This window comes from Apis mellifera, linkage group LG16, assembly GCF_003254395.2.
Source record: "Apis mellifera strain DH4 linkage group LG16, Amel_HAv3.1, whole genome shotgun sequence".
Classification (NCBI taxonomy): Eukaryota; Metazoa; Arthropoda; class Insecta; order Hymenoptera; family Apidae; genus Apis; species Apis mellifera.
The window spans coordinates 2,881,740-2,909,449 of NC_037653.1; the positions used below are offsets into that span (position 1 = coordinate 2,881,740).

The 27,710-nt window shown below is 25.5% G+C and overlaps 3 long non-coding RNA genes across 9 annotated transcripts; 2 read left to right on the top strand and 1 right to left on the bottom strand.

Annotated features, from left to right (window-relative positions):
- The first annotated feature begins 8,756 nt into the window (after positions 1 to 8,756).
- On the top strand, positions 8,757 to 11,279 carry LOC102655376. Its single transcript, XR_408361.3, has 3 exons — positions 8,757 to 8,952; positions 9,476 to 9,596; positions 10,670 to 11,279. It is a non-coding gene; the product is annotated as an uncharacterized LOC102655376 (long non-coding RNA).
- Positions 11,280 to 12,511: 1,232 nt separating this feature from the next.
- Positions 12,512 to 15,237, bottom strand: LOC102654984. The gene is made up of 3 exons (XR_408351.3): positions 15,133 to 15,237; positions 12,747 to 13,092; positions 12,512 to 12,677 (listed from the first exon to the last, which is right to left on the bottom strand). It is a non-coding gene; the product is annotated as an uncharacterized LOC102654984 (long non-coding RNA).
- Positions 15,238 to 15,274: 37 nt separating this feature from the next.
- LOC102655025 lies at positions 15,275 to 26,462 on the top strand. Of its 7 annotated transcripts, XR_003306319.1 has the most exons (11): positions 15,275 to 15,345; positions 15,452 to 15,593; positions 15,672 to 15,785; positions 20,932 to 21,121; positions 21,638 to 21,799; positions 23,079 to 23,416; positions 23,819 to 23,948; positions 24,165 to 24,266; positions 24,354 to 24,392; positions 25,095 to 25,584; positions 25,893 to 26,462. It is a non-coding gene; the product is annotated as an uncharacterized LOC102655025 (long non-coding RNA). The 7 variants fall into 7 exon arrangements; XR_001705998.1 differs by having other exon boundaries at positions 24,165 to 24,392; XR_003306320.1 differs by lacking the exon at positions 24,354 to 24,392.
- Positions 26,463 to 27,710: the final 1,248 nt, after the last annotated feature.

Consider the following 27,710-nt stretch of genomic DNA (forward strand, 5'->3'; position numbering starts at 1 on the left):
TCATTTAATATCTTTTTTTTTATTTAGTTGTTATCATTATTCACAACTATTAATTAAATTTATTGATTAATTAATAAAATGTATGTATTAATTTATTTTTTTTATAAGTTTTGAAATTAATAAATAAAAGATTAGATAACGTTTATAAAATTAAGTGAAAAAGATATTTTGCATAGTCATATTATCATTCTTACTCTTGATATCCATAATTGCATAATTTTTTTTTAAAAACATGTACATATTAGATATTGATTAAAAGTTTAAAATTATTATTTATATATATAGTGAGTTATATATCAAATCTATTAATTTTGTTATTAATTTGAGATTAATATATTTATATTAAAATAATTTTCTGAATTATTAAAATTCTAATTTAATTTTTCTTGAATTCTAATGATTCTAAATTTTTCTACTTTACATCATCTTTTAATAGATATTTTTCTTTTTGTCCATGAAGAAGGATAAAATTGATATTTAGAATCAGAGATTATAAATGAGATATTTTTTTAATACTAACATATAATTTTATGTTATATTGCATCATACTGTTTTGAATAATATTAATAGACGTTGAGAATAATTGTTAATCTCTCAATCACAAAATTACAATTATTTACATATAAAATATTTAGATACATATTAAAAGCCAGTGTTGAAAAATTTCACAAATATCATTAATTTTATTTATAAATATTTATTTAAATAAAAAATATATATTTATATTAATTTTTATAATATATAATAAATTGAATAAATAATCATTATTTTATCATTATTAGCAAGAAAAAGTGAAAAAAAAAAAAAAATAGAGAAAGCCATTGTAAAAAGAATCGAGAATTAACAAATTGATAAGAAAATGTTTCAAGAGGAGAAAATAAGCTTTCTCTTTTTGCTAGACCATTTTTTATGAATTCACACATTTCTCTAGTAAATTTGCAAGGAACTAATGAATCTATATTGGCCAGAATCATATTAGTAAATATCCATAATTATATTTTAACTTTGAAATGAATTTTTTTGAAGATATTTTTTCATAAATATAAAATAAAAAATCACGTTTATTTTGATATATTTAATAGTCCAATTATTAAATTTAACAAATATTAACATCTAGGAATAAAGACTTTCTAAATTCTAACATTCCAAGTTTAGAATAAGAAATAAAATATATATATATATATATAATAATTTAAAAATTAAAGGAAATAGTATTTTGAAACAATATTTATGAAAATATTTCAATTTTTCAATATTTGTATTAACTTTTTTCTGAACTACATAACCTGGTTACTAGTTTAGACAAGATTCGTTTAAAGCCGATTCCATGTTCTTGTTGGATCAGCGAGAGAGAGAGAGAGAGAGAGAGAGAGGACACAGAACAGAAACAGAGAAAGAATATACCGCAGAAGCATGTAATAGCAAGCAAAGCTAGGTCTCGAGCAACTATACACGGCTTGCGAAACCGTTCGTCGTTGACTGGCGTCGTTACTTGGTCGTGATCGTGCTCGTAATCAAGAGTCAAAGTCAAGGTCGAGATCGAGGCGAGAGAGAACACACTTATGCAACTCTCTTGTTGCCTACCGTACACCGCGATCGTCCGCGGTAACTAAAAGAAAATGGTGGGGAGATCATTGCACAGCAGCACGGTGACCGACCACGCCAGTAAACAGGTATGAAAGAACTGTTACGTATTCCCAGGAAAACTCAATACTCGAAACGCAATGAGAAATGAGATTGCATCGTGGTAATCACAGCTAGGGAAAATTGAAGATTAAAAAACTGAAATATTTTTATGAGAAAATATTTCAGAAAATATTATTCGTTTAATTTTTAAATCACAATTATTGTATATATATATCGAATTTAGCATAAATAAAATATTTATTTTCTATTTAATTAAAATGCAACAAGCTTGAAAAATTATATTTTTCGATTTTTAAATATTGAAAATTTATAAATTGAATACACAATTTAAAAAATTTTTTGTAATAAAATTCTACTATACTATTTTAATATATTATTCATTACTTTTAGTTCATGGATCATTTAGAATTAATAATTTTTACTCAAATTATATCCGCGTTGAAAAATCATCCAATTTTTAACGAAGAATGATAAAATGCATTATTATAAAAAAATGTGTTAATTTAAATTTTTTATTATATTGCTTTCATATATTATTTTTTTTTTATTCACTACTTTTAGTTCACCATTAATAATTTTTTTACTCAGATTATGTTCGCGTTGGAAAATCATCCAATTTTTAACGAAAAATAATAAAGTAAAAAATAATAAAATAATAAAAAATAATAAATGCATTTTAAAAACACTTATAAATTTTTAATTATTATTTTACATTTAGTATTTATCACTATTTAATATTTTTAATTGTAAATGCGGTAGAAGACTAATGAAATCAATAAGTATATTTAAAATATATCAATATATAAAAAAAATAGAAATATAGAAGAAAGATATAGAAGAAATCAGTATAAGAAAAAAAAATTGATATTATATTAATATATTATATTATAGTATATATATTATATATTATATGTTATTATATTATATTATATTATATTATATTATTTACATATATACATATATAAGTATATTAATGTAATATAATATATATTTATATTAATATATTCTAATATGTAATATATAAAATATTTCACTTGTAACGATCTTAACCTTACTTTTTAATAAAATATGCAAATTCATTAAATCAAACAGTGACAAGTACTATTTTCGATAAATTTATAAATATTAAAAATTTTATAAAAATTGCATTATTTTATCATAATGATCTAATACATAATGAATCACAAATATAGTTATATAAACTATGAAGAAACGTACCTTTATGAAGATCTTCTTCGCGCGAAAATCGTTTAACCGTGAGCTCACATAGAAATGTTGACTCGACGACGTTCACTGTGAAACTGAAAAATATTTGGCAGGTAAAAATTCGCGTAAAGTACTTGTTACATCGATGATGAAGTAGTAAATGTACGTAGCATATCGGTACATACCTGAAGCTCGGACTAAGGCCCACGAAATTTTCTAGAAGGTTATAAACGTCATCGATCCAATTGTTACTGACAGGGGGCGTTTCCACAGTTTCCCTAGTTTCGAGACTCATTGCAACGACTGGATCTACTCGCATGAACAATAGTTCCAGTGACCAACCGGCTTTTGTTCAATGTTAGACCATGTCAACTCAACACGATGCCTATTCATGAGCAAGAAGAGGATTAAACGTGCCAATAAATTTTACAGGGATTAAGAAACAGTTGACTTAAAGTTGTTTCGACCATTTACCAAATGTTACTCGACACATTAAACATTAGTGTAATTAAGGTAAAATTTTACAGTGCATTCCCTCATTATAGTTTTTTTCTAGTTCCTAATTTTTCGAATATTTTTTTCCCTATAAAATTGAAAATTTTACTTAATTATATATTAAAATTCTATTTATTATATAAATTGTATTTAATTATTAGTATTGATTAAATTGACAAATGTATAATTTATATTTTACACAAAATGAATAAAAAATTTTTTTATGTTCCGATACATGGCAATAAAAATTATTTATATAGAAGAAAAACTGGAAATATAAAAAAAGTAAAATTTCGTTTATTAATAATTATAGATTCACTACTATTTATTCAAGTATGATTTCTTTTGTCATTATAAACGAAACATATAACTATAAATTATTTAAATATAAAAGTTTTTCTAAACGATAGCAAATGATAAAAATATGCTTATTTTCATAAATAATTTTTCAAATATATTTTTTTTTGTTGAAAATCATTAAATTATTAACTTATTAAATTATTGTATTTTGCAAAAGATTGAATGAAAGATGGATCATTTTCATAATGATGAATTTAAAAATAAATTATTTTAATATTTTAATATTAATGACTTTGTTTATTAATAAAAATTAAAAAATCGATTTGATGGCATCATTAACGAAAATGATTATTATTATTATTTATTATTTTATCATATTATTTTTACTTTTATATTATTATTTTATAATTTTATAACTAATAAATAGAGATAACGTACGTATACATAATTAAATGAGGTTAGGTAATTTTTTTGAATTAAAATTCTTAAATTCAAAACCATTACATCATTTGTCTCTATTCATCCAATAATATTAAAAAATACTAGTCAATAAACATTAGAAAAATAGTGATTAAAACGAAGTTCAATCGAAATATAAATATGTTCGCAAATATGTCTCGAATTGTGCACGTTTTAACGTAAACACTACCGTTTGAAATTTTACACTTCATTATTAACAGGAAATGGTGAATTGCCACATAATTGTTATTGTTTTAACATGATAAAAGTATCCCCTAACCATAATATCATATACTATGATGTTATCTTTATTTAACCCAGTAATATCGCGATATCGCACAACTCGGCAGTAGTATAAAATTAAAGTGATCCGACGCGAGTATCGAAAACGACGATAAAGTCTCAACCACGACGCAATGCAATTCATCGAGGAGTTGCGTGCAAAGTATACACATGTGAGAGGTTAAAGGGCATTTTGGACGATGCACTGAGAATTCCTTGGAGAAGCGTGAGAAACAATGGCGGAGGTCTTCGATCGAATCACGGCGACAATTATTATATTATTATTATTTTATTATATTATTATCATATTATTATATTATTATTATAAGTTGTATATTTTGTAATGAAAGAAAAATAACCTGAAGTTGTATATATTCTACCAAATTATCAATTTCGATATATCGATCGTCCAAATATTGATGGCGAAAAGCATTATTCGATACTTTCTATCGATATATCGAAATTATCGAAATATCGATGTATCGTTACCGTTTCTAGTCGAGACAGTGTCGCATAACGAAAGATATTCTCGTATTAGCTAATATTATTGCATTCACTTATCGAAAATGAGAAATAATAAGTGTGAAATAAAAGAATATGTTCGGTTATTCTAAAAAATCCACAAATTCTATTTAAAAAAATTTTAAAAAGAGTGTGCGTGTACTATTATAAAGCAAAATATGACTAATATCGAGATACTATAGTTCAGGCGGTTAGAGAAAGGGGGCGACAAGTAGAGATAGAGAAAAAAAATTCACGTTCCGATGATTACGTAACACGAATCACGGTACATGTTTGCGACGGCTCGTCAGAATGAAAGGGACGCATGTGACGAGCAACGACCGGAACTCTCTCGAGGACAGTGGCACTGAACTTGAGAGAGAAAGAAGAGAACGTAACAAGTAGAGGAAACAGACATCGAAACGTGTCGCTGTGAAAACTCGTATAGTCATGAATTGCCTTCCGTGACTAATGACTGGAATTGGATTTTAGCAGCGGGCCGCTGATACGTAGAACATGAGCGTGTCGATGATAATGATCATGATGTATAGGGATAGCATTGACTGGATACAAGGTACAGAAAATCGTTTTCTTGCTTTCATTGTACAATTAAACATTACTCTCGTATATTTTTTTACGCATAATATTTATTATAGAAATTATTTTGCAAAAATTATTAATTTATAGAAAATTTCATATTCTCCCCGGCAATAGTGAAATTTAAAATATATAATGTTACTTATTTATTACTTTTAACGATTTCTCATTATTATTAGTTTATTACGAGTGTATGTCCTTTTGCGTCAAGAATGTACATATATTTGTAATAATAATATATATTTATCGAGATGCACAATGGTTTGAATATTAATTATCATTGATTATAATTTCGTTGAAAATAATTGCATACGCTTGCAATTTCTTTATTAGTTGAAATAAATAACAAACATAATGATTACATTTACTGTCAATATATTTCCAATTTCTCTCGAATTTCTATTTGTCTGATTTTGTTGTAAAAATATTCATTTCAAGTTTCATTTTTAGAAATAATAACAACAGAAATAGTAACAAATTTTCAAGTTATTTAATTTTACAATACTTGTACAGCACGTTTTCGTATGAAATTTTTTAAATTTATTCGTTCGATGTTTTTATCAAATCTATTTTTATATCTATTGAATCTTTCTATCAAAAAATCAAAATAATATTTCATATTTCTCTTCTCTCTATTTTGTGCTTTATAAATATAAATATAAAGAATGAAAACTTTTGTTTCTTTGCATTGTTTATTAAACTTGCAAAAACATCGGGATCCACATGATTGGGTCTAATGTCGTCGAAATATTACGTCGGTTCATACCTGCGTCACAAGTTGTTATACCGTTAACGTTCAATCAATTTACGAATGGATGATAAATTAGACAAAACTATAATTTTAATAAATTAATTAACAATCAAATTTTGTTCAGATTTTCATTAAAACGTTAATTTTTTTTCTATAATAAATTATAATTAACAATAAAAATAGACGTGTCTTTCATAAGTTATACTTTTGAATAAAAATATACTATTTTGAGAGGTTAATAAATGATTAATAGGTTAATAAGTTTAAGATGACAAGATTATATATATTTGTTTTAAACTTTCACTATGTCAAAGTGAATAATATGAATAATATGAATAATATCGTCAAAATGGAAATTAATACTTGATCGAAATTACGATGAAAATCCCTTTTCTAGAAATCGGTATAGAAGAAAGCTTTTCTTCGTGGTAAACGTTCGAATTGCGCGTGCGTATTTCAGGTGTAACTATGACAGAAGAGCGCGTGCGTGCACCTCGTAACACGAAGCACACGAAGACACGTCTTTAGATCCCGTATACTTCCCGCAGTAGCGTGCCAGCTTGACCAATTAAGGGCCTCTTCCGTCGAGACCTCTTAATGGTGGATGTGTTGCGTTCACTCGAGCGTGCGCGCAACTAAGAACCAGCCCTCGTAACAATGTAATTTTCCGTAGCCGTTCCACTTCGGATCGTCTGGTTATTCGACGTTCAATGCGCTCTTCTCCTTGCTTCTTTTTTGAGATTTTAGCAGCAAATATAGCATATCATTTTTCTCACATTTATTTATGCATATTTTTTTAATACATATATCTATAAATAGAAATATAATCATTAGATGACTATTAAATAAATAATATTAATGTATACTATATATAATTATACTATATTATATGTAATACTATATATAATGTATTACTATATATAATTGATCACAATTACTATACTATATTATATAAGTATATTTCATAAAAAGTTGTATCTATCGAAAGTATCAATATTAATTTTAACGAATACTGAAAATTATCGAGCTACGTCTTGGAAATGGCAATGGTTGGCACAGTGAGAAGTGTAGCGTTATATCGAAGGTCGAAACCATCGTGGAACTTCGCAGGGGAACGCCGTAACCTCGAGAAGATGTGTGGAGGCGAGGCCAATGAATGCACGACGCCGAAGAACGGGAAGGAAGGTGAGGCGTGATCACGGTTCTGACCTCAAGAACTCGAGAAAGAGAAAAAACGAAGAGAAAGAGAAAGAGAAGGGAGAGAAAGATCAAGGCGAGAGAAAGATCGAGGAAAACCAGCTGAAGCGGGAGATGAAGGGCCACAGGATTCAGCATACATATGTGCACGAATCGAGAGAACTCGCCGATTCTCGCTTCGTTTCTTCAAAGTTCTCTTCTTTTTCTCTCTTACGGAGGTATATACGCGCGGCAGGCATACGCGTGTAAATTTCTGGAACTTGATACTTTTCCGTGGCGCGTTCGAAGGCAGAAATCATTCGCATAGATCTGCGAATGAATCTCTGTTCTGCGACTTCTTGGATAGTTCAGTCGTACCCAAACATGTCATTTTATTTGCGTCGCATTAAGTAAATGAATAATAATTTTGTTTTATACGTATAGAAACATATAATGAGATTCCTCTATGAGATTTCTAAAATATGCATTTTAACGTGAAATAATATAGGAAAAAGTAAGAATATATAAGATCTTTTTTGTTTTAAAAAACAAACAAATAATTTTAAGAAATTTTTTTACTTCTTTTAAATCGTTTTATCATGATGAATTATGTCTCATTATCAAAAGTGAGTATTTTTTTTCACAAATATAAAATAATTATCAATTAAATATTTTAATTTTAACCTATAATTTCGATAGACACAATCTTTTTATCGATCGAGTTTCATAAAGAATTTTATTATTTTATTCTGAACGATCTAATTAAAATCTATATTTAGACAGTTTTACGATTAGTGCAAAAAATCTGTAAAATTCCGGAAAATCAGTCTCATCGAAACGTGACGCGAGTAAACGTGCGTTTGTGTAACCTATGCTATACGGTATCCCTAGTTTGGTATGAAAGGAAAGGAAGAGCGACGAGTCGGAAACAAGACGAGAGATCTAACCTGAACAATGCGAAAGGCACGGTAATTCGCACCGCGTTCGAGTAATAATTTTTCCGGCGACAGGAAAATCATTCCGTAGATAGATGAGAAGGTGGAGCACGGTCATGGGAAGAAACCATTAGAGGAACTTCCTCTGGCTTGGTAGTAGCAAGAAACTTTGCCTGTGTTTTGCGCTTTGCCGCGCGATTCTGCTCGCATGTGCGACCAGGAGAGACCAGGTAACAGCGTTCCCGTGTTACCGGTCCGCGGCCACTGTAATTTATTTAATGTAAGCGGCACATCATGGTTGTGCGCGCACATGCGCATGCGTATACTGGGTGTTCGAACGAAGTAGAAAACTAGATATAGAAAATTGAATGATTATAATATAGAAACTAAACAAATATGGTGGTATACAAAGATGTCTGTTGAAGTTCATTTTCATGTATAATCAACTTAATTACAAAACTATATAAAACCATAAAATCATATCATAATAAAATTATCTATCTTTATTTACAGTAACTATTTATATCATATTTTAGAAATTATTCAATTATTTTCGTATTCGTATTTATTTATAAACAATAGGTTATGTTCGTACATTTTGAGGTATGTAGTATTACATTTAGATATATATATAGAATTATATTTCAAACAATTATTTGTAAACTAATATTATTTTTTTATACATAGCTTAAAATATGAATTGTAATAAATTGATACATACGATTATTTTTAATATCATTATTGTTAATTTCGTATGATTTTACTTATGCTATAGGGTAAAATTAGAATAAGAGAAATTTGTTTTTGAAACTTGTTTATTCTTTTTTATTTCATATTTATTAAGAAAGTGTTATATTTTAATGAACATAATTACATTATTTAATTTATTTTAAAAATTAATAAACAGTTATAGATTTAGAATTTTAAGTATGAAATTTTTCTCTATTAAACGCGAAACAAAACAAAGATAATTGTCTCATTTTGTTTAATGCAAAATAAAATTGCTCATAACTTGAAAAATAAGTTTCAAGACATGTTTATATATCAATTTTTATATTTTTTTTATACTTAATTTTTTAAGACATTTGTATATTATCTTTTATATTTAATTATTTTTAATTTTTAGTATTATTTCTTCAATTTTCTACTAACTTGAATCGAACACCTTATATACGTGCTGCTCACGTATCTGTCTTTATATGTGCATCGTGGAAATCTACTATTGGCAAGCAGGCGTATCGATAAAAGTAAGTCTAATATTGTGCACACTTTGTAAATGCATTACAACATAAATTTTGATAAAATTCGAAAAGATTGAGATTTAAAATAATATAAGATTCTTGTTTCTTTTTTGAGGTTAGAATGCATTATAGATGTTTCTATTATTGAGAAAATTCTTTTTTTGAATATATATATCAATAGAGAGAATTAATTTTTCCTATTAATAGAAACGAATCAATTTTAGAATCAATTAAAGAAAATATATGATCTTTTTATGTATGTATCTTTTTATCGATATTTTACGATAATAAATAAAATCGATATTATATTGCAACAATTTATCTTTGAATAAATTAAATTCTGTAATGATAAATCAAAATTATAACATATAAAAATTGCAAAATTATATAGAGAAGCATTTATGATAAATAATTTATGAAAATTGTTTCATGTTTTAAAAATAAAAGGATATTTACTGGAATAAAATTAATATTTGATTTAGAAGAAAAAACAGCGTTTATCATGAAATTTTATCATTAGGTAACGAAATAATTAGTAATTGAAAATTGCTTGCAATTAAAGCAATTAATGTGGAAAAAAAATTTTTTAAAAATGATATATAACATCCAAGAAAGAAATCATTTTTCGTTATGCTACTGGCAAACCAACTAGTAGCTTATTTGATTGACCGATAAGAATTATTACAAGTTCGTTAAGTAGTTTTAAAGTAATCTTTCAAATGATCTATTTTTCTATTAATAATTTATTCAACAATAATTATCTCACATTTAGTAGAAATAGAATAGACCGAGATGAAAAGTTATTTTTATTTATTTTCTTCCTTATCTATTTTTTATTATTTAAAATTATATTTCGAGTAATAACAAAATTATTAATTAAAAATAAAAAGAGAAAATTTTACTACTATTCTTCTGTCAATTCTAACCTCAATTATTTAATCAATTGTAATTTCTTAATCTTAAAAATTATTTAAAAAATTTAAACTTTTTATCAAAAATTATTCTAAATTATAATTATGACAATGATATAATTATGATATAATAATATATATTGCAATAATTATATTTTTCTTTTTCAGAATCATTCTTTCAAATATTCCACGATATTTGCACAGGCCAATGTATCAAATGCATTCACCAAAATTAAAGAATCACATGAAATAGTTTTTATTAATGAAATGTAACATATTGCTCGATTCAGGAAATTTCTCCGAAATATCGAACTTTTGATAAAAAAAAAAAAAAGGAAACAGCGATAGCGAAAACCGTTTCATCGATCGATCGTCGTTTATCATGCCAGCATAAACGTGGAGAGACACCATCTAGGAAGTCAGCGGGTACCAGCATGACGACATCAGATTTGCTTTCCCGTTTCATTCGATCGTAAAGCTGCCACGAAGATTCTCATGATTTTTTGCGAAAAATATCTTTGTTGCGTACTTTTCGATCCTGAGAATACAGTTCTATTTCCTTCGCCTTCTCTCGCTCCTCGAGATATTTCTTCCTCGTTTACGGATTTATGGGAATTGTCTTGTGATTTATTCCTCGTGAAGATTTCTTTTATTGTCGAATCTTGAATCTTTTGACAACAAAAGATTATATGATCGATGTAATTCTCTCAGTGAAAGATCTCAATGGATTTTTCACAATATTATTGGATTAGGAAAAATTTAACTTTTATAAAATGAACATTTTACAAAAATTATTACAGAATTGTGGTGAGAACTTTGAATAAGATATTGTTTATATAAAAATGTAGATTGAGGCTCATTTATTAAATTATAAACAATTGAAATTTGTGTTAGACGAAATATAAATAAAAATAAAGTATTATTTTAAATTATATAATGAAAGAATCAAATAAGATTTAAAAATTATAGATACGTATAGGTTAAGTTATGTTAGGTTATGTGCATAGGAAAGTGGAATCTTGTTTTTTATAATATTTATATTTTTTCTATAAGAAATAGAATAGTTTGCATCGTAGAAATGGAAAAGAATTATTTTAAAAATTAAATTCTATCTAATTTCGTGAAATAATAGGAGAAATATATAAAAAAGGAAGATTATAGAGAAGAAAAAGACATCTTTTAGGAAAGTTCAATCGAAATTGGAACAACTAGTTTCACTCTCGAACGAGCGGTATCAAGCGTGCGAGAAACGGTTCTTCGAGGTGTTCATCTGCTTGTATTGCTTAAGAATGAGAGAACGTATTTATTACATGTATCTATACAAATGTCATTTAGAAACATATCAAAAGATAGAACAAAACTTTTATCTTTAATTTCATTGATTTTATTTTAGTTTTAATTTTTCATTGTATGTAAATGCAAGATTTAAAAATTATAGATACATATAGGTTAAGTTATGTTAGGTTATGTGCATAGGAAAGTGGAATCTTGTTTTTTATAATATTTATAATATTTGTTAATACATTTGTTAATTAGTTAGTTCCAATCAAATTTCAAAAATTTTATTTGCATTTTAATAAATAAATAAATCTCAACTGACATTTTTATATTTAAATATATTTTTATCTAAATATTTTTACCTAAATTATTAGGGTTATTATTCTTGAACACCCGAAAGACATTAAAAGACAAGGTATTCCATATCGTAAATAATGGTCATTATTTCTTCCAAATTTATTATCCGAGTACCTTCTTCAAGCTATTATACTCAGTTGTAAAACTGCATTTGTTATCTTATAAGGAAATTTACGTATTCTGAAAAATTTTATTTTAATAATATACAAAGTATAATAATAATAATAAAACATAACTGATTATATGTATATTATTTTTTCACAAGATAATAGAACATAAAATCATTTATATTTTATAATTTAAAATTTTCCCTCATTTCTTATAATTTCCAAGTTTTATTTTAAAAAAATAATAGAATACATTGAAGATTGATTTTATTGATTTCTCATTTTGCTGAAAGTGATATTTCATTAATAAAAAAAATTGCTTCATGTATAATGAAGCATTATAATCTCATAATAAAATATTCAAAATTTCATACATAAAACATGGAATTATTTTTGGTTTTGCTGCAACACCAACGCCTTGTCACGTAAATAATCTAAAATCAAAAAAATTAATTTTCTTTCTGATAATTGACAGTTAAATTATTATATCTGAACGCACTTACATTTGTCCCGTCTTATCAGAGAAAAAAGTGACCCGATGTTAAAAGCACCTGTGTTCAAGTACGCATGCATGCGTGACAGAGGCACGGATAGCGGGGAGAAACGTACGAAACCCTAACCTGGCTCAAGTTGACCTCCGCACCTGGATTTGCGATCGGTGTGTCGGGTATTTAACGGAACCGTGAAGAAAGTAAAGTAGAAGGCTGGGGGCCCTGCACAGGTGGCCTTAGCCAGAAGAAAAACACGTCTCGAGGACTCGTCTGTTTCTCCCGATCGTTGTGCAACGGAACTCGTTCACCGATGCCATTCCGCGAAACCTGTGCAACGATTCCTTAAACGGAGAAAATTCTGGAAAATGTGAAGTGAATTATTTTTTTTTTTTTTGCGATTTTTTTTTTGATTTTTGTAAAAAAAAAGATTTTGCATAAATTTGAAAATAATTTCAAATTTTTTTTTTTTGCTAAATTTCTACAAAAATATTACATTTAAAGAAACAAGATATAATATCTTTGATTTATTTTCAGAAACATAATATTTAACATTATCTTTTTATCTCTCATGAAGATTAAATTAAATCATGATTATGTTATAAGTGATGATTATTTATTTGAAAATTTTAATATTTTAATTGCGTTAAACAAATTTTCTATTTACTTATTGAAAATATCAATATTATATTAATTTCATAAAAAAATTGGAGAAGCTATTTCTAATAAATTTTTCATCATCAATGTGATTTATTATGTTTTAAAAAAAATTCCTTTCCTTTAATAAAATCCGGTTATTTCGGATGTAAGTAAAATAAACTGGTGGCTATGTGTTCATCACGGCTTCGTGATTTCCATCATCATTCAATATCAGCATTCTAGGAAGTAAATATCTTCGAAAATGGATAAAACAACTATTTATCATTATTGACAAGAATTTTTGTCTTTTTCCAGATTTTTATAATTAAATTGTTGTAAATAAGAGTTGTACTTAAGTTGAAAATATTTAAAATAAAAAAGTAAAAATAGAAGATTGAAAAATATTTCATTGAATTTATTTGAAATAAAATAAAAAAAAATATATTATTTTTGAATTCCTCAAAAAGAGATTTTGGAATGATTTCATCATAATTATTAATGTAAGAAATTCTATATTTATTTCATTGTATTTTGTATTTTAATTATAATTTTACAATTCTGCTATATTTTATATAGAGGTTATGTTTGTGAAAAAATATATTACAGATTTGATTATTATAAAAGGAGGTCACGATTCAAAAAAATATGAGAAACACTGTGATAGGAGAATGTTGCGAATTGATTCACTGAAGCCATATTTCAGGTCAGATTGCCGGAATCTTACACGTGACTCAGAAAACCTTGAATAGAGGGGACAACGACCTCCGAATTTTATAAACTTGGGACTTTCCTTGATGTCATCTTTTGATTCATTTCATTTTGTTCTAGTACCATAATCAGAGTGTATATTTTATAAATGCAGGAAAAGAGAAAGAAAAAGTAAGAAAGAAACAATTTGATAGAAGTAAAAAAGTCATATGAAGAGAAAATCTTGATATGTATTAAAAATTTTTCAATATTTAAATTTTTGAATTTTTTTTAAAATTAATTATGAATATATCTTGTTTAAAAAAGATAGATAACATGATTTTGATTTTAATTTTAATTTTAAAATTATATTATATTACAACAATATTAGAAAATCTTAAATAAAATTAGCAAAAATTAGGAGTACAAATAAGAATAAAATATTATTTTTGTAATTTATAAAGTATAGTTGTCTGTATAGTATAATGTAATATAGTATATAATAGTTTTCGTTTTAGCTTTTTGATATTGATTGCTGAGAAGATTAAGATTCTTTAAAATTCATGTACAATTTCCTTTAAATTCATGTATAATGCATACAGTTTTTTTTATACTATATTATACATTTTTTATTTTATAGATATTCAATAATAATAATCAACAAGATGTTAATATATTCATGAAACTTTTGAATCAAATGAGATATTAAGGATCAATTATTATGTCACAACAAATAATTTAAGGTTATATATTAAGTTTATATAAATAAGTGAGGTAACATCTATCTATTATCATAACTTATCTTATTTTTTGTCAATTATATTTATAAATAATTCTATCTTTTACATTTTCAAATATAAACTAAAATTTCAAAATTATATGTGTATACATATTGTCCTAATTAAATATGTCCTAATAAATTATGTATTGTTCCATATAATAATATTGTAGAAATTATCATTCCTATTCAATTCAATTCATAATTCATTTCTAATTAAATTTCAAATATGAGACAATTTTAAAACTTCATCACTAAATATAAATTAATGCTATTAACTCGGAAAAAAATCAATACTTGCAATTTCTTATCCAGATCGTTTAAAAAGGAACAATCATTTGTATTTCCGGTTTCTTTGAAGGAATTGGTGACCGATGGCTGCTGGAATTCTAAGGAACATAAGGAACCCAACTAGAAGGAAGAATACCGAAGAACGTGGCAAAAGAAAGAAGAAAGAAGCAGCCTGGCTAGCTGTGTGCGGACTCTGGGTTTCGCCAAGAAGACGTAACGGTAAATCCGCGGCCGCTGGCGTCCGATGAACCCACTCTCAGCCTCGCGCACAACTCGTGTAGTCCAGTGAACACGCGTTTCTTTACCTGCCTACGTCTGTGTTTAGTGTTGCGCGTGTAGGTGCGCAAGCCAGATGCGCGTGTAGGTGCGCAGGCCAGATGCGCAAACGAACTGCGGAATACATGTGCTATGTAAGCGACCACGACCAAGCCACCAAACCTGTCATCGAATTATTACTATGCGAATAGGTACGTATATGCATACACACATCTGTATAAATGAACATATATGATGTATAGTATAAGTTGTATATACAACGTGAATAGCATTTCAGTCGGTTGTGCTTTGTGCTTTTCCTACGAGGCCCCCACTGAGTGGCCTGCGTCAGGGACAAGGAAACCTGGGACAGCAGGTTGCGTCATCGACCGAGAAGGAGAAGGGTTAGTATCCGGAAATTGGGTCGTTCAAGTTTGATGGGATTTTAATGAACCCATTATGTGATTTGTTAGCCAGGATTTGAGAATTTAAATAGGATTTTCTATTATTGACTTGCAATGGAATAGGTTAAGTATATTGACATATGTGTATTATTGTTTGAAGATTTTCTTTTTAAAGGCAATTCTGTTTTCGATCTCATATTAGATTCAAATCGATTTTTAACTTTTGTATGGTAAATTTGAGATTCATTCTGATTCAATTTTATTCTATTTTTAATAAAATTTCATGATATGAATTAGTTGTGTATTTAAAAAGTCTGTAAATATTTTTTCAAATATAAATGTAATTTAATTACATTATGAAAAAATGTAATAAAAATATTACATGTATAACGTAATAATTAATTTTTCATTGCAATTAATAGTTATATTTTTTTATCCATGTATAAATACCATATATCTATTTCCTTATAAATATACATAATATGAAAAGTATTTTCAAATTCATAAAATTTAAAAGTGAGAAATCATAAATATTAAATCAATATATTATTTATAGCATTTTTATTGATATTTGTATTAGCATTTTCTATTCTCTTTATTATCAAATAATTTCAAACAAATTAATTTTTTTATATCTTTTAAAATCTTTTTATCTTTTATTCTTTGATTAATTTTTGAAGAAATAATATAATTAAGATTTTAGAATTAGAATTTGTTTAGAATTATATTTTTTAATAACTTTTATTCAAATTTATAATATATTGATATATTTCTATGGTTTTTTTATTCCCTATTAAAATTCCATTTTATGAAGTAAATCATTATATTTGATAGTACTATAGTATAGTTACTATCAACAAACATTATAATAAACGAAAAATAAACTTTTAAAATAAATTAATTCATTATATCTATTTTATTTTATCACATTATTTGTGATGTATAAATCAGTACGAAATCGGCACACGGTATCGAAAGTAAGTACCACTCATACGCAAGTCGTATATGCCGATAGCCGACGCAATCGCATCAATGCGGGGCATATGCATTCGTTGACCGAGGTGAAAAGTGAACAACCGGAGGAAAAATTCTGTAAGCACACCAGTGAAATGGAAAACGCCAGACTCTCTCATTTGAGCCGTATCGTATTTACGTCATTCATTAATTTCACATCAGCTAGATGGTTTCTGATTATGTTCATCTCGATTCGTTATACTACAATCAACAATTCGTATATTTTTCGTATTTTTGATGATACATCGCAATGCGCATATTCTATTGTTTCGAGAACGATTGGAATTTGTTAAAAATCTTTCTTATACTGCAATCATTTATTTTTACGAAGGGAATATCAAATTTTTCATATAATTAAAAAATTTATAGAAATTGTACATATATTTATGTCTTATTTTCCTTTTTTTTTCTTCTTTTCTTAAGGAATTAATTTTTTAATATATCAGGATTTTTTAAACGGATTTTTTAAAAGGATGGTATTAATTTAGAATTTAATTTCACATAAAAAATTTCTTTTATAATGAATTGTACTTTGAAGTTAAAGATAAAAATCAACAATCATTTCACATTCTTATACAAAGAAACAATTTATATATTTGTATTTTTCAGAGAATGATTCCTGATTGATCTCTCAAATTCAATTTTTAGGAATTTTTATTTCTATATTTTAAAATTTCAATTTTTAAATTCAAATATAATACTTCTTAATTTAATAATTTTTCGAATTATTCAATTATTATTGTACGAAAATGTAAATTATTTCGATTATTGTAAATAACTTCTTTGAGGTTATGTAATCGAAGTGAAATTGATTTATATCGATTATTCATCGATCGTTTTACCTACTTTTAAATGTTAATTCTTAATTCAAGAAATTGAAAAGTTTTCATTTTATTCATAACAAAAAATGAAAGAAAATATGAAGTGAAATAAAAAAAAACAATTTTGAAATTATTTTAATTTTTTTTTTTAAATTTTATTTTATCATTAAAAATAGAAAATAAAATAAAAAAAAGTTTGAAAATATTATATATTTTAAAATAAGAAAAACAATAGGAAAAAAAATAATAAATAATTTTCTATTCTATCATATTTTATTCATATTTTCAATTATTCAATATTCAAATTTATTTAAAAAATTTTATTTTATTAAAATAAATAAATAATAAATATCAAAGAAGCGTGAAAATGTTGAATATTAAAAATGGTTTTTCTGAATGTAAGAGATATGAGATAATACGAAGGACATACAGAGTAAAGGAGAAAGGACAAAACATAATGGAGGTAGAAATACAGTTATCTCGGTCTCAGTGAGTTCTTGCTATAGTCGTGTTGCTTGCTCTTCTTTTCATCTTTCCTGTCATTATCTCCATCCTTGCTTGCACTTTAATTAGCTTCACTTCGAATGAGAATCCACGCTCATAAAAATCGTCTTTCATGTGAACAAATACACGACAAGTATAGTAGTAACGGAATATGTAAAAAAAACAAAAAAGATATTTGGTTCTACTCTTTACGATCCACCGATAGACAAAAAAAGAACTCATCCTTCATTGTAATTCAAAAATAATGAAAATTAAAGATGATTTATATACGAGTTAACCTCAAAAATGTATATTCTGAATAAAAGTGTACATATCAAGAGAAAAAAATGACAGGTTGGAAAAAATTAAGAATTTAATATTAAATACCAAAAAAATATATATATATATATAAACTGAATCATATATTTTATAATATATTTATAAAATGTAAAATATATATTTATACATATATGTGATAATATTTATATTAAATATCCATCGTTTATTAAATATCTTAATTATAAATATAAATAAATAAATATAATTGTACTTTATGATATATTTATAAAATAGAATAAAATTCTTGTAAATAACATTAAACATTATTTTGTTTCAGAGATAAAAACTTTAAAATTAGAATAATAATGTATAGTAATAATAATAAAGAATAATCTCAAAAATGGACATACAAGAATTATGTCATTCGATAAAACAATAAATAACAATAAAAGAACAAAGAAAAAACAATAGTCGATAATCGATGTTTAGATCGAAACAAGAAAGAATGATAAAGAAAGAGGAGGAAAGGATGCTTACGAATAACACGCATGCACGTAGGAAGATCGATTCTCGAGCAATCGCGCGAGTGCGTGGGGACCAGCGTGCGCCCCCGTTGACTCGTTGACTCACTGACTCTTGACGGACTTACCGTTAACCAGCAAAAGTGAACCAAGTAAGTCGTGTCTCTGGAACTTGCGGTACTGATTGTACAGTATGTTACGTGTGGGACGATTTAAAGCTCGCTATTGTCATCGATCGAATATATACTAAAAAGATTTGTCAAAGAAAGTTCGAGTGAACGATTTTCCCTAACCTCCCTAACCTCTCTTCTTTGACTTTTACCTATAAAGATTACAAAGGTTGGTTTGTTTATTATTAGTATCATCATTATAATGTCATTATAAAGTATTATCCAGTGATACAAAGATTTATAATTTCATTTTCTCTTCTCTCGTTTTCCATCATATTTCTTTCTCGTCATTGTTTATCTTTCTCGTCAAATTTATGAGAACTTGGTCTCATATTTATTCGTAATAAAGATTCCTTTTATATTTTGTTAATAAAAAAAGTTATATTGATATGATTATTTTGATATTTCATAAAATTATTATGAAATTTATAATATGAGAATAATTTAGGTTATAATGATTTGAATTGACAATGAAACGTTATCAAATGAAATTAATTTGCCATTTGGTTGGATAGTGTTGTATTGTACCGTTGCTTTCGGTTATTTCTATTAGGAATTTAGATCTTTTTTTGTGTATCGTTAGGAAGTATTCTCTAATTTGATACGGATATAAAATTATAAATTATTACACCGTATCATATCTCTGGATAATAGTCAACGGCGTTATGACAAATTTATGATTACGAAGCCTTGTTTTAATTCAACCATATACTTTATGGACTATTGCCTAAATTAGAATTTATTTTATATATATATTATATACGTAGATAATTATATTATATAAGATATTTTTAAAATATAATTGAATAGATAATTTTATATATATTAAACAAAATATTCTTTTTTAATTATTTTGGATTTTTTTTTAGAAAATTTTAAATATTGTTTTAAATGTTCACGATAGCCTTTTTTAATTTGAAAAAAAGTTGCACCATATGGAAGATGAGGGTAAAAAACTAAGAATCGATTTTCAAGAATTATTCGATCATTTCATTTTGAAGAAGGATAATTAAGTGGGAAATTAATCAAGGCAATTGCTGAAAAAAAGGTTCCACCGAGATGAGTCTGCATACTAGATAAATCCTAACGAAGGAAAAAAATCTTAGTAAGCTTTGATTTCCGGGTTATAAATCGATTCTTCGAAGGTTCAGGAAACATGACAGTAACATATGTTCGATGCAGATGCTCGATCAACTCCTTTCAGAACACTCCTTCTTACGCTATAAAATAAGAGTTACTGTTCTTTCATTTGAGTCGAATAAATTTAGCAACACGCTTTTATTAATTTAACCAAATTTTATAAAAACATTTTAATTTATTGTACATAAATTAAAATGAACAAATATAAGTAAAAGTAACCTTAAATGATGTAATCTTAAGTAAAGAATTGAAATTTTTTCACAGATGTGAAAATAAAATTCTTTTTTAGTATTCAGTTCTTTTTTTGTAACAAAAAAAAATTGGCTTCTAATAATAATATAGTGAAATAGTAATATTTATTTGAATTTATTAAATATTGCAAATCTTTTAAGAATTTTCATCAATTTTATAGATTTTTGTATAATATATTAATATAATATAATAATTTATGATAATAATATAATTTTATTATCAATAAATAATGTTTCTTTTTATGCAAAAATAATTTGGAACAAAAAAATTTGGACTTGATTTGAAATAGAATAAAATAAAAAATTTAAATTTCAGCCCTTATAATATTTCAAAAATTAATTTTATATAAATATTTTTATACATTCTTTGAAAATGAGTAAGTACTTTTCATGCTGATTTCATTTCATCTTAAATAATTGTACAATTTTAATCTTTTGTTTTTGTTTTAATTTATATATTTCTGTAGGAAGAATTGTGGAAATAATGTAGGAACTGTAAAAGCGCAGAGACAATAGAAGTGTCCTTCGCGGTAAACCATGTCGATTGTAATTGCATGACAGATCGACGCCATTGAGAAGAATCGGCGGACCTTGACAATGCTGGACTCCTTGACGGTACAATGTCAGTGAACCGGTCTATAGAACAACGAACGAGTGGTAACTATCAAGGATATACACATTTTGTACTGTCTAGTAAGATAATGCTCTTCATAACATCTTTTTCAAATCTATTTTTTTAAATTTACTATTCTATAATTAGCATATTCTATAATTTAGCATATAACATGATACATAATATTGTAAAAATTGTATTAGATGTACAATTTTACTAAATATATAATTATATATATATATTATATATATAATTTTATTAAATATAGAAATTATTTTTTGTTGCTAAATCAAAAAAGTTTGGAAATAATATTCTATAGATATGATACTTGTATAGTTATTATCTTATTATCTTCTTTAATGTAATATTTCATTTTCAAACAATAGAAATAAAAAAATATATTAAAAAATAATATATATTTATAGATATGTTAATTAATAATTTTTAACAAAAAACAAAAATACAAATATTTTTTATTGACTCAGTGTCTTTGGAATTATAATTATTAGTTAATATACCAAAGATAATATGCAATCAATGATTTTTTTTTTTTGTTTTAGACGTTGAATTGCATTGACCATATTTTATTATGAAAACCCAATTATAAGCTTCTTAAGTACGAATAGTACCTACAATTGCGAAGAAATTCCGTTAATAGCCAGGACAATTTAAAACCGCTATGCTCTCCGTCAATGTTGCATTGAAAATACAAGCTTTAAACGGTAAAACATTATAAAATATTTAAAAAAACAGGAAACTCTTAATCCATATTAAAAATATAAGCAAAAAATGCAAATACTAGACATGATGAATATAATGATCAATGCATTCTTTATGGATATTCAAAACAATTTGTCTTATGGATTTTTGCTGCTAATGGATTTTTGCAAATTCATTAAAATCTAGAAAATTTTAAATTCAAATCTCTGTTAGAAAATTGTTCAGAAATTAATTATTAATTTTAAAAAAGATTAAAATAAAATAATATATTATATATTTAATAATTACAAACATAAAAAATCTTTTGAAAAAGTTGTTTTCACAATTGTCAAAAATTTTTTAAAAAACTCTTTTATTCTAATTCTGGACAAAAAAAAAAAGGAAAGAAAAGGGTTGTAGATTTGAAAAGGTAATCCATCGTTTCTAAAACTTAACCCTTCAAACACGGATGGTTGTAAACCATTCTCCATGAATTGCCGGTTTAGGCTAATCCTTTGAGTTACAGACGGAGTCAACTTTTTCTAAGATTTTTTCCCATCTGTTAGTAAATATTCTTAAATGGACACCATTGCCGAAATTTTTTCGAAATCTTTTTTTTCATCATTTGGATTAAAGCTTATGCTTTTTGCATTAAGGAAACCAAAAATTAAATATGTCATAAGCGAAGTCATTTTTATAAATATCTGATGGTTTCTTGAAAAAAATTTAACCCTTTTCGTAGATTAAAGCATGTTATGAAGGTTAAATTTTTTTGTATTAGGAAAACCAAAAGTTAAATATGGAATCTTTTTTTTATAAATTCTTGCTGATTCCCTAAAAAAAATTTAACTCTTTCTATACTAGATTTCTGTATAGATTAAAGCTTATTATAAAGGATACACTTTTTGCAAGAAATCTGAATTAAGTATAAAAAAAATATTTTCCATAATCTCTAAAAAATTTGATCATCAAAAAAGATTAAAGAATTTTTAATAAATAAATTTTTATTCGATAAATATAAATTTTCCAAGAAATATCGGCTATATATTTTTTTCAACAATCATTATATTCTTCTTCATAATATTTAAACAAAAGTTAAAATTTTTTTTTATTTATTTTTTTACCAATTATAATTTTTTATTAATTTGTTTGAAATATTTTTTTGTACTTATTTTATATTACATTAATTTCCTATAAATTTTTTTTTTAATTCTTCAAATATGTAATATTATGTATATTTAATTTTCAAAAATTGCAACATTTTAATTTCTCAAAAAAATTTAATGAAAATTTATTTTTCAGCGCCATATTAATGAACAGACATCAGTATTTGTAAAATAAATCAAGATTAATTGTTTATCTCATTAAAAACATTCTAAAAAAATCAATCAACATGGTTATTAATTATTAATATGATAATTTATGTGTAATCTATTCTGGCATATTCTCTTTATATTGAGATCAATTGAACTATTTAAGTACAATATTCATTAGAGATGATTTTCAAGAACTCTTAATGATGCCATTATTAATATTTATTACTTATCTTAATAATATGTTATCATGAAAAATATGTTATACTATTTACCAGTATATAAATTCAATAAAAGAAGATAAAACAAGGCTAAGTAAATGTCAAGGTAATGAAATTTACACTTATCAAGAACTTTAAATGATACTTTCTATTTCCTTAATTTTTTAATGTTCGTTTTTCATTAAATCATTAAAGCGTTAAATTTTTTTATAGTAAATTATAATTAATAATAATAAAAATAGATGATTTTTATATATATATATATTGATAATATATTTTAATTTTTAAAACTATAAAAATCAACAATAAATATAAACTTAAAAATTATATTTAATTTTAATTTAAATATTATTAATTTATTTTGATCAAATAAATTCAAATATAAACTCAAATATAATAGCAAAGCTAAGAAGTTAGATTAGATTTTCCAATTTCTCAATTTTGCAAGCAGATGCGAATAAAAGATTGAAAAAAACACAAATCAAAACGAACATCGTTTTTTTTCTAGTTGTCGTAACTAGAAAGATAAAAGATCTTTCTTCGTAAATCTGACAAAATTGGAAAAGAGTAAAACGAACGTTATAGCAATGTTCAACATAAGCCTATTATTCCATACATTTTCACTCGGTTTACGTCCAGTAAGTACAATAAAATCCCACTATTACGACAATTTTCTTTCGACCAGGTTTAACTAGTAGAAAATGTTGACCGTCATAAAAAAAGGTTCGAATATGGCAATTCGAGAATTTTTCGGTCATAGAAAAAAATATTGTCAAAGAAAAACCACCGATTCCGTTACATACAGTAGGCAAGGCTTAAAAATATCGACGAAACCACGCTTTTTTCAATTTCAGTTTTCTCCATGGTCCATCGTGTGGAGCTTCCCCAAAAAATTTTCGTTTATGGTTCTGGTGTATATTAGGGGGTAGAAATACCGATGCCAAGAAACTAGACAGGTATGCATACCTGAAAAAACTGTGTGAAAATTGGAATGAGAGAAGATTTAATTCCATAATTTACTACTCTTTCTATTATCCTTTAAGATATTGTTTACAATTATTGATCCTCTGAATTTTATGCAGGTATGCTAATTTTAAGTACAATAAAATATAAATTTTGAAAAATAAATTATAAAAATATTAAATATAAAAAGATATAAAAAAATTATAGTTTAATATAAAGTTTTAATAATAGTTTTAAAGAGCTATATTACATTACATTAATTGTAGATGGATTTATAAAGATTATGTGAAGATAATTTTTATATTTTATTTGTAATATTCATTTTAAAATATTGTTTGTGTGAATTGTATATTAATATATATATCTGAAATATTTTATTTATATAATTATTATTTCAAAGAAAGTTTATGTGCAAAATCCAATTGTTATTTAAAAAAATATTATTTAAATTAGTATTAAATTAATATTAAATTAATATTATTTAAAAAAATAGAAATATCTATTTCTATTTATTATCTATTTAAAAAATCTTATACTTCTTCACTTCTCCAATAAAATAAAGAAATTAATAAAATAATGAAATTTTTGTAACGTTTTGATATATTTTTTATTATTTATAGAAAATTAATATTTTTAATTTTTTTTTGCATTTTCTTTGTCCTTAATCATCTATTTTATAACAAATATTTGAAATATTTCATGAAAATATATATTGAAAAATGATAATATATTTAATAAACTAAAATAATAATAATAATAAAAATCAAATAATCGACAGAAATTAAATTTTAGAAAGAAAAGAGACTTTTTTTTTTTTTTAGACCAAGGAAAAATTCTCACAAAAAATTTTCCAATCGAAATTCAATCGATTCCATTTGAAGAGGGGAAGAGACAAGGAAGAAACGATTTCCTTCCTCCATCCTTTGTCCTAAAGTAATGGAAAAGAAAGCGCAGGTGGGATAGCAGGCCAGATCTCTTTTCGCTCTGCTCGAGATCTCGTATTAGAGAGCATCCATCCATCCATCCATCCATCGGGTCCATAGGATTTTATAGAAGCGTGGGAGAGAGGGACAGGTGGTTCGAGTTATCCTTGTGTATCCTGCGTTCTTCAGTAGCACCTTACCGTATATTCGATATTTCTGTTCCATATCCTACCTGAGCACACCTTGTGGGAAAGCTTCCTGATGCTGATTGAAACCATGGAAATTGTGAACGCGATTGATCTCGTATCCGGCTAGAATAGGCGCCATAAAATTTACATAAATTCGACAAATGTTTTATGAACGGTTGAAGAAAAAGCATATCGAATTGGTAAGAATGAATGAATCTTTGATTTCATTATACTGTTTTATAAAAGAATTATTTAAAGTTTGGGTTTTATTCAAATGATTTTTGATGAATGGAAATTAATAGTATTTAAATAGTATTTAAAAATGTATCTAATAATATTTGCATTTTTAGAATGAAAATGAATAATCTTAATATAAAAATTAATAAAATTTATTTTCTTTGACTCATTTCTTTTACAATATTTTATTAATAATAAATTCCTCATTTTTATATTTATTCGCAATTATCTTTCGTTAATTTTTAAAATATTCGTTCTTTTACTTTGGTAGGCAATTATCTCTTCAAAAATGATTTTACGAACGCTAAAAAGAAGTACCAACACTTACGTACCCCGTCGTTTCATGAGCCAACTTAATTTACGCTTCTCGCATGAAAGTTTAATTGCCTCTACTCTTTTCGCGAAACAGGGAATTATTCGATCAAGCGGAGAAGCGTGAAGAGGAACCTGTGCCTTGCCAATGTTTAAACTCGAGATGATTGTAGCTGTTTCTAAAAATAAATACGGCATACACGTATATACGTTGGCGACCACTGAATCCTGAATGACGAAACTGAGTTCCGTTATAAATTCTTGGAAGATACTGGCATGTGACGTAATTTTACTGAATTATCGTGCAACTTTTCGACGTGACTGCAGGATAAGCATTCTCCGCATCATTTTGTTGAAAAACCTGTCGTTAAATCTTCTCTAACGAAAAATAAAATTGTTCATAAAATGAAGTTATATCAAGTGAGTATTAGGTTAGGATAATTTAAAAGGAAGAGAATGAATCATTTCTTTTTTGAGATCAAATTATGTTAATGAAGAAAATTTAAATGATTTTGGTTATAATATATTGAGTGAAATTATATCAATAATATATAATAAAATATTGTAATATTTTTCTCAAAAATAAATATGTAAAAAGTTATAATCATAATTAAACATCATACTATCAATCTATACATTATGTATTAGTTGCACAATAGGTATATAGGATGGATGGACTTCTTTTCTTTTTCTATATTTTCTAAACAAAGAATTCAATTTTATATTTATTATAATAATAACATTTTACATTATATTATAATAATTTAAACTTTTTCATTTTTTTTCATTTCATTTTCTATTTTTTTTTTTTTTCATCATAATATGATCTTAAAGGTTAAATTTACTTTAAATTGATATATCATATCAACTAGAAAACTAATAAATAAAATATATTATATTAATAAATAAATATATATATATTAATTTTTTTTTTACAAAAATGAAATTATAAACAAGAAATTTTTACACTTCAAATTGGAATGAAATACTTTATATATTTATTACTATAAATATTATGTAAAACTTACTTTAGTAAACATTTATTTATAAATATAATATAAAACTGAAAAAGTTATTAATTGTAATATCATCAGTATTCCAAAATTTATATAGATATCTGGCTTATAAAGGTATATAACATATCGATGATTAGTCTGTTTAAACTGAGGATTAAGTCTACTTACTGAGAAAATAAATCTGGATTTAAAATCTTAAGGTAAAACCTTTCAATGAGTTTGACTTGTATTGGACAGACAGTTTACTAAATAGGCTTCTAATAAGTTATGGCTGTAAATTATTTACTAACTCATTGTTAGAAATTTTCACGGTAAGCTGTTTCGGATTTTGGTTAACCCTTTTTTAATCTGTTATAATCCTGATTATATTTCCAGCATAATGAATAACTATTATTATTAAGATCTATTCAATTGCAAATTTAATAAAAAAAAATTTTTAAATGCAATTTATTTATTTATTGTCGATTTTCGAAAAAAGAAAAATTTATCATTTTAATGTATATATATATGTTTATTATTTATTTTGGAGGTTAATTTTTTCTGATAATGTATATCACTTTTTCTTCTTGTAAATAAATTAAATCAAAAAAAGATATCTTTCGATGTTTCGTTTGTAAGATTCGAGGATTAAAAAATAGAAAAATCTGTTTTCCTATTAATAATGATTTTTCTTTCTCACGAAACTGATCTGGTTCTTATGTACGTCGCCATTGAAAACTTGGTTGAACGGCTCATAGAAAACGAACCCATTCAATATTCAC